Here is a 13,848-nt window from a genome sequence, read left to right on the forward strand (position 1 = left end):
GCATGTAAAGGGCAGGGACAATGTCGTTGCTGATGCTTTGTCCAGAGTGAACTAACTTTGGAAATTTCTGTAGGTTGTTTGGAAGTTTTGTTGCTTTATTTTGGGAAATATTAATTATTGTTGCTCCCCTGAATTGATGATTTGGGTGTGAGTTTTACTTGTTTGTTAAAAGAGTTTTTGCCTGCAAAGAAAGTTTTCACTATGTTCAAACTTTCTTTCTTGAGGGGGGGGAAGTGTTATGGATTCGTCACTTCCGTTGTGGTGGTTTTCATCCACTGTAAACATTTTCGATTCCATGTACTATTATTGTTGTCAAAAGGTTTATTGTTTATGAACTGTTTTCAAAAGGTGAAAAAGTTAGTTTTAAATGAAACCGGAACCGGACGACGAAGAAGAGGAGGAGAAAAAGAAGGCGGAGCGAGTGGAGTCGTACAAGAAGCATAGTTGCTTTGCGGTCCGGAGCGAACGTTGGCGAGCAAGAGTCCCGAGTGAACTTTTGGTTTCCCGGGAAAGGGATTCCTGCGACAGAGAGGTTATCGCTGTGACAGATCAACCTGCGTGTCAGGTTTTGCGGTGGATTCTGAAGAGAATCATCATCGTCATCGTCGTGCCATTATGCCACGAGACCGGGCCGTCGGCCATTTTGACTCGCGCAGGACTTGCGCTTCGCTCTAGGTTTCATCTCGTTTCGACCATTTTCACCGCATTCAGACGTCGATCTGGGGTGTGTGTGTGTAACGTGGCTTTTGAGTGGACAGTCTGCATGTCGCCGATTTGGAGCCTTGGAATGTCCATACCCGAGGGTGTGATTGCCCAGTCGCCTGGAGGGCGCCTTTGGATTTCCCAGTCGCCTGGAGGGCGCCTTTGCACAGCTTTGACAGCAGGACTGTAACTGCCAACCCAACGGGATTCTGGTCTTGATTGGACATTGATCTGACGATCGCTTGAGTGAAACAACTTTGGCTTGAAGCCAGGAATTAGAGACATTGGGACTCTTCTTCTTTCCACTCACTTGGAGCACAGTGAGTTATATATTACGAAACTGATGGTACCATCATAGAACATATTGATTGTACTTTTGATTACTATTATTGTTGTACTGTTATTCTTGTGTGATCTTAATACAATATTTGTTTGTGAGTAACAATTGGTATGGCTTCCCCTTTGATCTTTGACATACAGAATAACACATTTTTCTTCCGTGACTCCTCTCAGGGCTCGGAGGTACACCGTGACCAGGGGCCGGGGAGGAGCATGTAACAGTTTGCCTCTAAATCTTGTGTCCCAATCCCATCCCTCTCTGTACCCACCGTACCCAGTCGTACCCAGCAACCTGACCTGACGGCATCAGCCCACGGGTCCTGAAATCCTGTTCTTCCGCTCTTTCACTCCCTCTCTCTGTTCTCTTCACCCTCTCTTTTGCTCAAGGTCATCTGCCGTCTGCCTGGAAATCACCCAACATCACCGCTTTACACAAAAAAGTGCAAAAACAGATCCTAGCAACGACAGACCAATCAGCCTTCTCCCAATTATCAGTAAAGTCATGGAATCCATCATTGCTTCGGATATGAAATCTTTCCTCTTCTCCAATGGCTTCATCTCTGATCATCAATTTGGTTTCAGACCAGGTCACTCTACTTTGGACATGCTGCTTCTGCTGTCTCAACAATGGATGGAGGCCCTCAATTCTAAACAGGAAATTAGAGCTGTCTACCTCGACATATCACATGCCTTCGATACGGTCTGGCACCCCACTCTGCTCACCAAACTCTCCTCCTTTGGTATACATGGAAATCTCCACGCATGGCTGGTGGACTTCCTCTCGAGTCATAGTCAACGTGTGGCCCTGAATGGGTTTCTCTCATCTCCTCTTCCTGTTCAGGCTGGAGTTCCCCAAGCCCTGTGCTTTTTCTGGTCTTCATCAATGATCTCTCCGACTCTCTTGAAAATCTTCTCTATCTCTTTGCTGATGTTCCCCAAGCTCTTGTGCAAGCCCTGTGCTCTGGGCCCTGTGCTTTTTCTGGTCTTCATCAATGATCTCTCCGACTCTCTTGAAAATCCTCTCTATCTCTTTGCTGATGACTCCATTCTCTGTCGCTCCATTCCCCATCCCTCAGATCGGCAGTCTGCAGCCTCCTCACTCTCTGCAGACCTGGACAAAATCACAGACTGGGCAAACAAGTGGAACATGTCTTTCAATCCTGACAAATCTCACACTCTCACTATGTCTCTCCGAAAAGACAGGCTGGACAACCCTCCCATCTACTTTCTCAACAATCATCTCCAAGAAGTTCTGTCGCTCAAGCTTTTGGGTCTCACTATCTGCCATGATCTTTCCTGGGAAAAACACATTTCCATGCTGGCCTCCGAAGCCAGTTGCCGACAGGGCATCCTCTGCCGTGCGAAGTCCTTCCTTGGCACAACTGAGCTCCTCACCACATACAAGGCTTTCATCTGCAGCTCAATGGAATACTGTTCTCCCCTCTGGGCCGGTGCTCCTGCCTCACACCTAGCTTGGCTTCACGCTGTTGAAACCAAAGCTTTCAGAATCATTTGAATCTCCTGCGATGAAGCTAACTCCGAGGGCCTTTCACTCACTCACCGCAGGCAGGTTGGTGGTCTTTCTGTCTTCTACCGACTCCTCTCCGGCCTTGCTCCCCCAGCTCTCTCTGTGCTCTGTCCCCCAAATATTCCTACAGGTCGCACAAGATCTGCCAGCAACCCTCTTATGGTTAAACTGCCAAAATCTCGGCTCTATCGTCACCTTCACTCTTTCGTTCCTCTTTTTTCCCACCTATAGAACAAACTCCCACAATCTCTTCAATCCCACTCCTCCCTCCAGGTCTTTAAAACAGCTGTTCACCACCATCTCTTATCTTCCCCCATCCAAAACCTTGATGTTTTCTTCCCCTGCTGATTCACCCCAGATCCACTTTTTTGAAATTCCAACTTCTTTCCTGGAAGTCCTTGCAGTGTCCAGATGTTTTATACGTCTCCCACCTCCCCCCACCCCCCCCCCCCAAGGCCTCTCCCTCCCACAGATCTCTCGATGTCCCTGCTCTCAAATGTTGTGTATGTGTCCTTAACCCTCTCTCCCCATCTTGTCTACCGCTCACCTTTTAATATATTTTATGTGTCGGTTTGACTTTTTGTGTGATGAATGTTAGCTCTTTCACGAGCCTCGATCTTGTATATACCAAAAAAAAAAAAAAAAAAAAATGGCCGCCCGTATATCAGTCGGCGTTCTTGCAAGTTGCACGATCGTGTTCTTGTTCAAAATCTAAAGATACAAAAATATGAATTGGTATTTTTTTAACCAACGAATGTTTAGATTCCAAAGAGAGCAGTTCCACAAATGCAAATTGAATAAATTCCAGTGTTAGAGTTATAATGCAGTCCACCTCGGCAGAAAACACGGTGGAGCGTCTGCAGAGTATTTTTGCGAACAAGGGGGTTCCGGAGATTTTTAGTTTCAGACAATGGTTCACTGTTTGTATTTGAGGTGTTTGCTGTGTGCAAATAGTATCAAACACCTGAGGTCGGCGCCTTGCCACCCAGCTTTGAAATATGCCTTGCATAGGGGCCAAGATGGGAATCGAGCCTGTGATGGATGCTGTGAAGAGAAACAGGTTGAGATGGTTTGGTCATGTGTTGAGGAAGGATGAAAGTGACTGGTTGAGAAGAATGATGGAAATGAATGAAGCAGGAAGTAGAGGATGGGGAAGACCGAGAAAGACTTGGCTAAAGATGGTGGAAGAAGAAATGCGGGAAAGGGGGTTAACTAGGGGAGATGCAGAAAATAGGGCAAAATGGAGAAGATTGTCATGGGGACCGCAAGGCTAACCCCCGCTCTAGCAGTGAAAATGGCCTTTTAAAATGCATGTTGTTGTTTGTTGTATCGGGGCCAAGAGGTTCTATCTGTGCAGAGTAGGGTTGATGTGTTTTTGCATGCCTATCGTGACTGATCAGTGCATTCTACCACACAAGAAACGCCTGCGTTCCGCATGTATGGCTGACAGTTGCGGTCGTGCCTAGGTTTGCTTTGACCTGGTGCACCAGAAGTTGTTACGGCGACCACTGCTCGTTCTTTCCCGGTGTACCAGCCAGCTTTGACACGGGACTATGTACCACCGACAGAAATGGGTGCAGGCTACTGTGATCTGAGTTGGAATACCGGCTAACTACCTTGTTCGCACATTCACACGCAACCAATTCCTTTCCGCCATGCGATGCGTCCTCGTCCATTGAGGTGCCCGTGACCACATTCCGACCGGCTAGCCCTACATCTGTGGATCCGGATATTCAGGGCAGTGATAGTAGTGCGGATGATCCTCCGGTGTCAGTTGAACCTGATTTGGTGTCTCATTGAGAGCCATCATCTGTTTCCACTGCCTCGCCATTGCCGGTCGTGTCTTCGGCTTAATGCCCTTGTGTTTCTTCCAGACGCATTGTGTGACCTGCGTATTTTAAGGACGATGTGACTTCAGGGGGAAGGAGTGTAGTGCCGTGTATGGCCAAGTGAGGCCACTGTTTACTGGCAGAGTGAGGCCTGTTTTACCTGGAATGAAGATGGTGCTCGATTCTCTCTATGTGCCCGCATCTGTGTCCTAAAAACACTGCAGTCGGGATAAGGGGAGGATAGTTATCAGCCGGATAAGGGCTGGAAAAGGCGTGGTTAACGTTTTGATTGACATATGGTATCCCACAATGCATTGCATTACATTACATGACAGTGGATCAACACGTTTGCACATCCATCTATGACACATTGGATGTCTTAACAAGTCAGGACAGTCTGTCTCTTGACTTGACTAAACCAACGACCCTCACTGGCTTGTGAGTAGGAACGGTGACTCTGACACCCTGCAGGACTAAAAACAACATCTGTTAAAGGTCGGATGGGTTTTGGGAGCTAACGGCCATCCAGTAAGGAGATGGTGTCTTTGAAAACACACCCATCTGGTTGGACCGGTTTTTTGGAAGTCGGGTGCAGACTGCAACTGCTCAGGGAAGTACTACCGTTCTGACTTCGGAGCGTTAAAGTGGTGCCCGGAACCGTCCTGAACTCTCCGTATCAGGATTGCTGGTCTTACTTTCTGTCTCCCTCAAACTATAGCTTTCGGGCAAGCTTTAATCTCTCTTTCTCGCCAACAAACATCATACACTTTTCATCATACACTTTTCTTCCTCATTTTCACTCACCTTTACATTCTCTCTCTTTTATTTACCTTTCCTCACATTTATCATTTCAGTTCTTTTATTTAAGGTCTGGCCTCGATGAGGACTAAATAGTTTTTGAATGGAGCCTTAAAAATGGAAAAAAACATTTGGGGAATTTCCTTTAAATGTTCGTCTGACAGATGTTCAACAAAGCTTAATCGACTGCCATTTTGAATTGGACAAACATACGTACTTAGGTTGTTGTTTTTTGTGTACAAGATGGAGGCTCGTGTAAGAGACAACATTAATCACATAAAAACAAATTGACACATAAAACATAAGACAAAGGGAGCGGGAGACAAAATGGGGAGAGAGAGGGAAGCACACAAGTACAACAGCAGAGAACAGGGACATCGGGAGATCTGTGGGAGGGGGAGGGCTTGGGGGGAAGAGGAATGGGAAGGGAGGTGGTGGGAGAGGTAGAAAACACATGGACACTGCTAGGACTTCCAGGAAAGAGGGGAGAACAGTATTCCGTTGGTATTTCAAAAAAAGTGGATCTGGGGTGAATTAGCGGGGGTAGAAAAGATCAAGGTTTTGGATGGGGGAAGACAAGATATGGTGGTGAACAGCTGTTATAATGACCTGGAGGGAGGAGTGGGATTGAAAAATGAGAGGGAGGTTGTTCCAGAGGCAGGAGAAAAGAGGAATGAAAGAGTGAAGGTGAGCAAAGAGTCTTGATTTTGGCAGTTTCACCTTGCTCACAGATCTTGTGCGACCTGCAGGAATATTTGGGGGACAGAGCACACACAGAGCTCGGGGAGCTAGGCCGGAGAGGAGTCGGTAGAAGACAGAAAGACCACCAACCTACCTGTGGTGAGTGAGTGAAAGGTCGTCGGAGTTAGCTTCATCGTGGGAGATTCCAATTATTAGTCCCCTACCGGTGTACGCCGGAGGGGACTTTAGGTTTGCACGCCGTCCCTCCGTCCGTCAGTCTGTCAGTCCGTCAGTCCGTCACGCAAAGAACAGTTGTCCGCACTTTTTTTCTAAACTCTTAAAGCTAATGATTTCAAACTTGGCACATGGTTTCCTTATGATAAGTTACAGATCAGGTTCGAACTTCACGACGTTTCGATCATTTTTGACAAAGTTATGGCACTTTGAACTTTGGGAATTCTGATGATCCTTAACTCAGTGCCATTTTACGTTTTAATTTCTTTTAAAAAAGATTTTCTCTGCAATAATTGGACCGATTGAGATCAAATTTTCACCATAGGAGGGACTCGGTCTGTAGAATATTTTAATGGTAATTATGACGTCACAGGTCACGTGGTTCGGCCACCATATTGTTTTTCGTGAAAACACGAAAACCCCGTTTTCTCTGCAACGGCTGAACAGATCGAGGTCAAACTTTGCAGGCAGAATCGCATACACATGGCGAACAAAAAACTCAGCGAGCATGACGTCATGCATCACATGGTTTCAGAGTTATGACGTTTTTAAGCATGAACCTTTAAAACTGAGCCCCTCCCTCATTTTTGATCCAATCGAGGGGAAACTTCACAGTTCTGTTCAGCACGTCAGTCTACTAAAATGTTATTTTGGAATTTGCGATAGGGCACGTGGTTTGGCAGATATCGTTAATTAAACGAAAATATTTTAAAAATGGATATCTCTTGTTTATTCGAGAGTTCTCCTCAAGCCGCACCGCGCACACTTTCGGGAGGGGCGGAGCCAAGCCGAACAACATACATATATACACATCGATCATTGATCGTGAACCGGAAAATATAATAAATTACTGATATTTAACAACTCGAAAGGTTCTTTATCAACAGCCTATTTTCTCGTGCTTCTGCTCACCTGTCTGCAAGGTGTATAAATCGAAGTCCCGAGTGCGAATCACAGGTGAGCCCGTCCTGAGGTAATTAACGATTGGGAACGATTCAGAACCTGTGGGTAAATAACTCTTGGTAATTTCCCCAACAGTTTTCCGGACGACACACTGCCGGTAGGGGACATGTATTGCAGTGCAATACTCAGAATGCTTGTTCTGAAAGCTTTGGTTTCAACAGCGTGAAGCCGAGCTGGGTGTGAGGCAGGACACTAGCCCAGAAGGGAGAACAGTATTCCATTGAGCTGGGGTTGAAAGACTTGTATGTGGTGAGGAGCTCAGGTGTGCCAAGGAAGGACTTCGTATGACGGAGGATGCCCAGTCGGCGACTGGCTTTGGAGGCCAGCTTGGAAATGTGGTTTTCCGAAGAAAGATCATGGCAGATAGTGAGACCCAAAAGCTTGAGTGACAGAACTTCTTGGAAAGGATTGTTGAGAAAGTAGATGGGAGGGTTGTCCAGTCGGTCTTTTCGGAGAGACATAGTGAGAGTGTGATATTTGTCAGGATTGAAAGACATGTTCCACTTGTTTGACCAGTCTGTGATTTTGTCCAGGTCTGCAGAGAGTGAGGAGGATGCAGACTGTCGATCTGAGGGGTGAGGTATGGAGCGGCAGAGAGTGGAGTCATCAGCAAAGAGATAGAGAGGATTTTCAAGAGAGTCGGAGAGATCATTGATGAAGACCAGAAAAGCACAGGGCCCAGAACACTGCCTTGGGGAACTCCAACCTGAACAGGAAGGGGAGATGAGAGAAACCCATTCAGGGCCACATGTTGACGACAACCAGAGAGGAAGTCCGCAAGCCATGCGTGGAGATTTCCATTGATACCAAAGGAGGAGAGTCGAAGGCACGTGATATGTCAAGGGAGACAGCTCTAGTTTCCTGTTTGACATTGAGGACCTCCATCCATTGTTGAGACAGCAGAAGCGGCATGTCCAGAGAAGAGTGACCTGGTTTGAAACCAAATTGATGATCCAAGATCAAACCATTGGAGAAGAGGAAGGATTTGATATCCGAAGCAATGATGGATTCCATGACTTTGCTGATAATTGGGAGCAGGCGGATTGGTTTGTCGTTGCTAGGATCTGTTTTTGCACCTTTTTTTAAAAAGCGGTCATGTTGGTTGATTGCCAAGCTGAAGGCAGATGATCTTGAGCAAAAGAGAGGGTGAAGAGAACAGAGAGAGTGTGTGAAAGAGCGGCAGAGCAGGATTTTAGGAACCGTGGGCTGATGCCGTCTGTGTTTGCTTCACAGATGCCGTCGTGGGAATCAGAGTCGAGGATTGACAGAAACTTCTCCACCTTGTCAGGAGAGAAGGACACAGAGTCCAGGAGCAGCTGGGTATGACTGGGTACGGTGGGTACAGAGAGAGACGGGGTTGGGACACAGGATTTTGAGGCAAACACAGAGTTGGGGCATTCAGCTTTTTCACGTGCGGAGTCAGCTGTGTAGCCGTTTGAGGTAAGGGAGGGGATGGAGGGGGAACAAATACCAGAAACAGATTTTACCAGACGCCACCAGGATTTGGAAGAGGGAGACAGGTTTGAGAGTTCCGTATTAAGAGTAGAGAGATATTGTTTCCAGGCTCTCCTGAGGGTGGACACACACTTGTTCCGGGCTTTGTGAAGGAGAGGAAGCGTGGAGGATGCTTTGAGGCGGAGGGCTGAGTGGGGAGATTTGGAGAAAAAACAATTTGAAGGGGACGGGGGAGGCTGGAGGGGTGAGTTTAGGAAGGGAGGGGTGAGGGGGGAGATTTGAATGGGATGGGTGAGGAGGGAGTTTAGGAGGGGAGGGGTGAGTTTGGATTTTAGAAAGTGTTGGACGATTGATGGAAAACGAACATTTATTGCAAAATGAGTTACTTGTGATTTTCAAGTCAGAGATCCGTTTGAAAACGTTTGAGGGGTGGAATGCAGGTGAGTTTATGGATTGTAGGAAGGAGGAACTGTAAGAGATTGAATTTTTATTTGAAATGAAGAGCTTTGGTGAGCAAATTGAAAACAACCTTTTAAAGAAGAAGAAGAAAAGTGTGTTGTCATACACAACAGAATACAACACTTCAGGGGAAAGTTGAAACATTTTTAAACTAAACCGTGAAAACTATCTGGGGAAATTCCCTAAATGAGGGCATGGAGGATTCTAAGGGGGATTAATGATTCCAGCACAGGTTCAGAAGCAGGAACAGAAGAATAGGATTTGACAGCCAGGAGAGCAGAGAACGGAGGAACAGGGAGGTGTATAAGCAAATATGTAGTACGGGAGGAGAGGCCTACTTATTAAATTCTTCATAAATATGTTGTTTTGAAGGTTAGGTGAAAGTGGATCAGAGAAAGGAGAAAGTTGAAGGACTATGGTGAAAAATAGAATTGGAAAGGTGTCTTTTGGCTGGAGAGGATTTAGTTATGAAGGAGTGAGAGGAGGGGGGGGGGGGTGGGTGGGGGGGGGGGCGGTGGGGCGAAACATGGTTGAAGAACAAACGAACACGAACAAAGAAGGAATTTTTTTTGGGGAGTTTTTTTATATTTTTTAAATTAAGATTTTAAACAAAGGGTAAGATGTTCGGGGAAGCATGGGGTGAAAAGAAAGACTGGAAAAAACAGTGAGAGAACGAAAGTAAATGGACCACAAACGACCGCCGAGAGAAGACAACGAAGCCTTGAGGGACCAGGCCTGAAAAACGGGGCAGGAAACAACCGACGATTATACACAGGCATGCACGATCCACACCAAGATCTTCCCAGAAATACACAGTCGGCACACACACCATAAAATAAAAATAGTTTTGACAAAAATACAAACGTGAACAAATACTCAACTTTGATAGTGTGGAGAGCTTGGAAAACACAGCCTTGCCGGCAAAACCGGAAGCAGCCGTGATCACAGAGAGCTAACAGAGCTGAAAATGAAATCCTTGAAAGGAACATCAAGGTGATAGGTGATTACTTGGGTTGGGGGTGGGAGAGTAATGACTTGGGTTGGGAGGTGGGAGGGTGATGACTTGGGTTGGGGGTGGGAGGGTGATTACTTGGGTTGGGGTGGGAGAGTAATGACTTGGGTTGGGAGGTGGGAGGGTGATTACTTGGGTTGGGGGTGGGAGAGTAATGGCTTGGGTTGGGAGGTGGGAGGGTGATGACTTGGGTTGGGGGTGGGAGGGTGATTACTTGGGTTGGGGGTGGGAGAGTAATGACTTGGGTTGGGAGGTGGGAGGGTGATGACTTGGGTTGGGGGTGGGAGGGTGATTACTTGGGTTGGGGGTGGGAGAGTAATGACGGGTTGGGAGGTGGGAGGGTGATGACTTGGGTTGGGGGTGGGAGGGTGATTACTTGGGTTGGGGTGGGAGAGTAATGACTTGGGTTGGGAGGTGGGAGGGTGATGACTTGGGTTGGGAGGTGGGAGGGTGATTACTTGGGTTGGGAGGTGGGAGGGTGATGACTTGAGTTGGGAGGTGCGAGGGTGATGATTTGGGTTGGGAGGTGGGAGGGTGATGACTTGGGTTGGAAGGTGGGAGGGTGATGACGGGTTGGGAGGTGGGAGGGTGATGACTTGGGTTGGGGGTGGGAGGGTGATGACTGGAGTTGGGAGGGTGATGACTGGGGTTGGTAGGTGGGAGGGTGATGACTGGGGTTGGGAGGTGGGAGGGTGATGACTTGGGTTGGGAGGCGGGAGGGTGATGACTTGGGTTGGGAGGTGGGAGGGTGATGACTTGGGGTGGGAGGTGGAAGGGTGATGATGACGGGTTGGGAGGTGGGAGGGTGATGACTTGGGTTGGGGGTGGGAGGGTGATGACTGGAGTTGGGAGGGTGATGACTGGGGTTGGTAGGTGGGAGGGTGATAACTTGGGTTGGGAGGCGGGAGGGTGATGACTGGGGTTGGGAGGTGGGAGGGTGATGACTCGGGTTGGGAGGTGGGAGGGTGATGACTTGGGTTGGGAGGTGGGAGGGTGATGACGAGGTGGGAGGTGGAAGGGTGACGACTTGGGTTGGGAGGTGGGAGGGTGATGACTTGGGTTGGGGGTGGGAGGGTGATTACTTGGGTTGGGGTGGGAGAGTAATGACTTGGGTTGGGAGGTGGGAGGGTGATTACTTGGGTTGGGGGTGGGAGAGTAATGACTTGGGTTGGGAGGTGGGAGGGTGATGACTTGGGTTGGGAGGTGGGAGGGTGATGACTTGGGTTGGGGGTGGGAGGGTGATTACTTGGGTTGGGGGTGGGAGAGTAATGACGGGTTGGGAGGTGGGAGGGTGATGACTTGGGTTGGGGGTGGGAGGGTGATTACTTGGGTTGGGGTGGGAGAGTAATGACTTGGGTTGGGAGGTGGGAGGGTGATGACTTGGGTTGGGAGGTGGGAGGGTGATTACTTGGGTTGGGAGGTGGGAGGGTGATGACTTGAGTTGGGAGGTGCGAGGGTGATGATTTGGGTTGGGAGGTGGGAGGGTGATGACTTGGGTTGGAAGGTGGGAGGGTGATGACGGGTTGGGAGGTGGGAGGGTGATGACTTGGGTTGGGGGTGGGAGGGTGATGACTGGAGTTGGGAGGGTGATGACTGGGGTTGGTAGGTGGGAGGGTGATGACTGGGGTTGGGAGGTGGGAGGGTGATGACTAGGGTTGGGAGGTGGGAGGGTGATGACTTGGGTTGGGAGGCAGGAGGGTGATGACTTGGGTTGGGAGGTGGGAGGGTGATGACTTGGGGTGGGAGGTGGAAGGGTGATGATGACGGGTTGGGAGGTGGGAGGGTGATGACTTGGGTTGGGAGTGGGAGGGTGATGACTGGAGTTGGGAGGGTGATGACTGGGGTTGGTAGGTGGGAGGGTGATAACTTGGGTTGGGAGGTGGGAGGGTGATGACTTGGGTTGGGAGGTTGATGGTTTGAGGTTTGTGAGGGAGGGAGGGGTTGATACCTGGTGTTTGTGAGGGAGGGAGGGGTGAGTTCATACAGTAATACACTCACTCTAGAGTTCAAGACCCGGTCACATTTTATGTTCGGAGGATGTTCGTCGTGTTCCTGGAAATACAATTATATCGCGCTTATCCTTCATGTATGCTCCATGAGTCATGAGAAGGCATATTAGCCGGTGAAGCCGGTGTTGTGAATGAACGCGTACGTATTATGTTGAAAAGCCAGATTTTGCTGGATCCCTTGAGAATTTCAAAGCTTTGACGCACCACATCGCTCCATGGAGGCCGCCATTTTGCGGATGCGGAAGTATGCATAACAAAATTGCGAAAAAGTTCAATAGGAGTTTGTTTCACCCGTCTTTGTTTGATTCACAATCTTATGCACCTCTAATTTGTAATTAAAATACATTTAAGACCAACCTCGTTCCCCGGGCCCACACGGGCCCTGGTTATCTTCAACGAAAATCGTCACCAAACACCGGAACCAATGAGATTTGAGCATTTGAAAAAATATTTCAAAAAGCTTTTTACCGTTTCGGACGCTGAAAACGGCGTCAAATATTCTAAAATTGACAAATAATTATTTTTTAGAAATCTCGCGGCTGTACGGGATAGTTTTTCACGGCCGGAAATATCCGAAGTTGAGACGGAATTCACCGAATTAATCAAGAAGTAAATTTTATAAATTGTAATCTCATCTAGAATGCAACTGGTGTCATTTTGAACCAGGTACGGTACCAACTACCTACCTACCTACTACCAGCTACCTAACCTACTGATGCCATAGTGATGGGTACAATAGTGGCAAGAGGCTTTGGCTTCGCCGGCTCATTGCGGCTTTGCAGTCGGGTACTACTATTTTTAATATACACGCACCGCCTGAGCAGCTACCCAAATATGCTTCTTCGTTCCAAAAGAAGAAGAAGATCTTAGTAAAGCAGTTAATTTGCACAACAATAATGCAGGTAAAACGGTTGCAATGGTAACACAACGAAGCCCAGCCCCACGATCCTCCATTCGAACTCGGATAACGTCCCTATGTCCCACAGATGAGTAGAATCAGCGACTGCAGCACTCGGAAACATTTTTTCCATCCCACTAAATGACCAGAGCCAGATTTTCGTCTCATTTTTAAAATAGCAAATGCCGATTTGATCGACACAAAAAAAAGTTTACTCTGCGAACCTCTGAAGGAAACACGTTCTCGCGAGGGAATGAGCGAAGAACGACTGTGTAGCCGGTTGTGCTCGGCCACGGGCCACGGCTAGGGAGACCGGCAGACCGCGATGATCTTCCTCCAGGACGCATTGGCGCTCTTTTTTCCTCAATTGGGTCTCAACGCGTACGTTGTACACTCATTAGTCACCACTCGTGAACGTTTTCATTTGTTGTTGATAATTTATACCGTTCCTTGAAATGTTTCTGTAAATGAGTCTTCGTGACGATTTACTCACCCGTTTGCTCATTCGCTGGACATACCACGCACACACAGTCATACACTCTCTTACACATCACACCCTCACTATTTTACTCACACTCTCTTTTACTCACACACACTCTTACATTACACCTCACACCTCACTCTTTTACTCACACACTCACTCCTTTACTCACACACTCACTCTTTTACTCACACACACTCTTTTACTCACACACTCACTCTTTTACTCACACACTCACTCTTTTACTCACACTTTTACTCACACTCACACTTTTACTCACACACTCATTCTTTTACTCACACACTCAATCTTTTACTCACATACTCACCTTTTACTCACACTCACACTTTTACTCACACACTCATTATTTTACTCACACACTCACTCTTTTACTCACACACTCACTCCTTTACTCACACACTCACTCCTTTACTCACACACTCACTCCTTTACTCACACA

At 47.8% G+C, this 13,848-nt stretch overlaps 1 protein-coding gene across 1 annotated transcript in view; it reads left to right on the forward strand.

Annotated features, from left to right (window-relative positions):
* The first annotated feature begins 12,991 nt into the window (after positions 1-12,991).
* The window catches only part of LOC137421999 (uncharacterized), a 45,025-nt gene continuing 44,168 nt past the window's right edge, over positions 12,992-13,848 (forward strand). Inside the window, exon 1 of the mRNA XM_068108649.2 lies at positions 12,992-13,288. The gene's annotated coding sequence lies outside the window, so the exon portion shown is untranslated. The remainder of the gene's footprint in view (positions 13,289-13,848) is intronic.

This window comes from Myxine glutinosa, chromosome 2, assembly GCF_964187855.1.
Source record: "Myxine glutinosa chromosome 2, kmMyxGlut1.1, whole genome shotgun sequence".
Taxonomy (NCBI): Eukaryota; Metazoa; Chordata; class Myxini; order Myxiniformes; family Myxinidae; genus Myxine; species Myxine glutinosa.